The sequence below is a fragment of the Jaculus jaculus genome, chromosome 7, assembly GCF_020740685.1.
Source record: "Jaculus jaculus isolate mJacJac1 chromosome 7, mJacJac1.mat.Y.cur, whole genome shotgun sequence".
Taxonomy (NCBI): Eukaryota; Metazoa; Chordata; class Mammalia; order Rodentia; family Dipodidae; genus Jaculus; species Jaculus jaculus.
Window position 1 is genome coordinate 49019714 of NC_059108.1, and position 2345 is coordinate 49022058.

The 2345-nt window shown below is 34.5% G+C and overlaps 1 pseudogene; it reads right to left on the reverse strand.

Annotated features, from left to right (window-relative positions):
* Positions 1 to 1397: 1397 nt before the first annotated feature.
* LOC101606381 lies at positions 1398 to 1817 on the reverse strand (annotated as a pseudogene).
* Positions 1818 to 2345: the final 528 nt, after the last annotated feature.

Genomic DNA, 2345 nt, shown 5'->3' on the forward strand with positions numbered 1-2345 from the left:
TGCTAAATGTATAAGTTCATAAAATGGTAATATATGGATGTCAAGTCAACTCTATGTACAGAAATGGCTCTTTATACACAGGAATAAAGTTTTTGAGCAATTATATCCCTCCAACACATTGTTCTAATTAATTCTAACTATACACTTCTGAGAAAATGTAACTTCACTAAAAAGTAATTGTCCTTGTTACTTGGAGAACTATAGTCTGTTGATGTGGAAAACACAAATATTAAGAGAAGAAAACATGCAAACTATAGTACATAATTAATTAAGATGCAAATCACTTGTGTTTTAAGGTAATCTAGATACAACTAAATTTTATATAATATTTTCACTTGGATGTCTATCTCTATATATCACCTTTTTAAAAGTTATTATAAACTACTATATCATATGTGTTGAAATTGATCATTGAATTTTATTTTAGCTTAAGATAGGCCTCTTATTTCAAATCAAATAATTGGTAGTTATACTTCACATGGCCTTAAGCATGTTAGTTACTTTAGATGTTCATGTTCATTTGGCACATATTTATGACACTTTCTGTGTGTGAGTTACTGTCAAAACAATAAAAACAATTAATTGTGTGTGGGGAGGTGTCAGAGGAAAATGTTTCTTGTTGGTCCTTAGATGCTGTGCATCATTCTTTTTTCACATTCCACATTTTGCTTACATTTTAAAATGAACTATAATCTCAAAATCACATATCCATACACCTAGTTCCTTTTCATTGACTTCACTTAAAACGTAAATGTATGGTTTATTAAACAAAGACTGTAAACAAATATTTATCATGTCTGTCACATGTACCAAACAAGAAAATTTTTTGATAGAAATGCATCAGTTCACCCCTGCAAAATCTTTTTATTAAGTAAAGGAATCAAAACAATCCTGAACTTATTTTTGATACTACTAGTAGTCAGCACCCACACAGCTTCAAAAATTAGCACAGCTTGTGACAATATGCATTGTGCCTGCTACCTTAAGCAGTTTCAACTGCAGCTCTCTAAACAAGATGGATAAGGCTGCCACTTGTTTTTCCTTTTTGATATTTTCCTTTTTAGAAACACACAGGATTCCATTGCTATCTCACACCTCTTGCAATGCTTTCTTTCATCTTGTAAACCTGAATTCACTATTTTGAGTATGCCAAGTTGATGTTTAAATGACAGTGCCTTAACAAGAGAAAGAAAAATTGTGCTGCATTTTCCCTCCTGTTATGCGAAAACAGAATGGGTATACATATATTAAATACATTCTTACAAATGTCAAGGTCGTGTTTACTAGCTAGCATTCTTTTACTTAATTTGTGAGTATTTTTGCATTGTGATATTTAATCAAGACATTAACATGAGTAGAATGTTGTTGATTTAAGACAAGTTTGAGATCCACTAAAATTAATTATTGTATGTATGTTCTTCTGGTGGCTGTGGAAGCTTCATATTTTCTTTGTACATCATTAGACATCTTAGCTCTTGAAGTAAAAATTTAATGCCATATGAATTTTGCTGTTTTGCTAACACTGGTATGCTCTGTGCACCCACCATTACACTGGAATTATTTATTCTATTCATATTAATTTTGTTACAAATCTAACTGATGGAGGAGCTTTGTGATATTTAGGTCCACATTCTACTTTCAGGCTATATATATTCTGTTTCCAGAGTCTGTCCTTGGTGGTCCAATAATCATGCCTGTCCACTTTGTAAGGGTACTAGCTTCTTCATCTTCCAGGCCCCAGCTCCTTTGTGTCCTTCTTCTAGTTCTTCCAACAAGTGAAAATTTCTAGGAACTTGAACTCCTGTGGAGGCTGCCATCTTGTCCAACAGCCCTATGCAGCCACTGGTGCCTGTGCACCACTTTTTGAGACAGGGTCTCTTGCTACCCTGAGACTTCAGGAATCTGCCTATCCCTCCATTTCCACTTCTATAATTTCAACTGCATATCACCACATGTGGAATTTTTTTACATTTATTTAGTTAGTTATTTATGAAAGAGAGAGAATGGGCACACCATGGTAAGTTAACTGCTCTCCAGCCCACATTTGGTTTTCTAAACATGGAGTCTGGGGATTGGACTCGGGTCCTCATGCTTACAAAGCAAGAACTTTACTGATTAAGCTATCTCCTCAACTGAGATATTTTTCCTGCTTCACCCAGTTATTGAATCATTATTGAAATCTCCAAGAAGTTTTTAAGACACACAATTGTCTACTTCTCTACATTCCTCATTCCAAAGAGCCCTGGCTCATGTTAACTCATCAGGAGCCCAAATGGAGCACACATAAAAATTAACCAATCCTTTAGGTGACCTATCAACTTATCAGGAGATCACCCCCTCCTCAT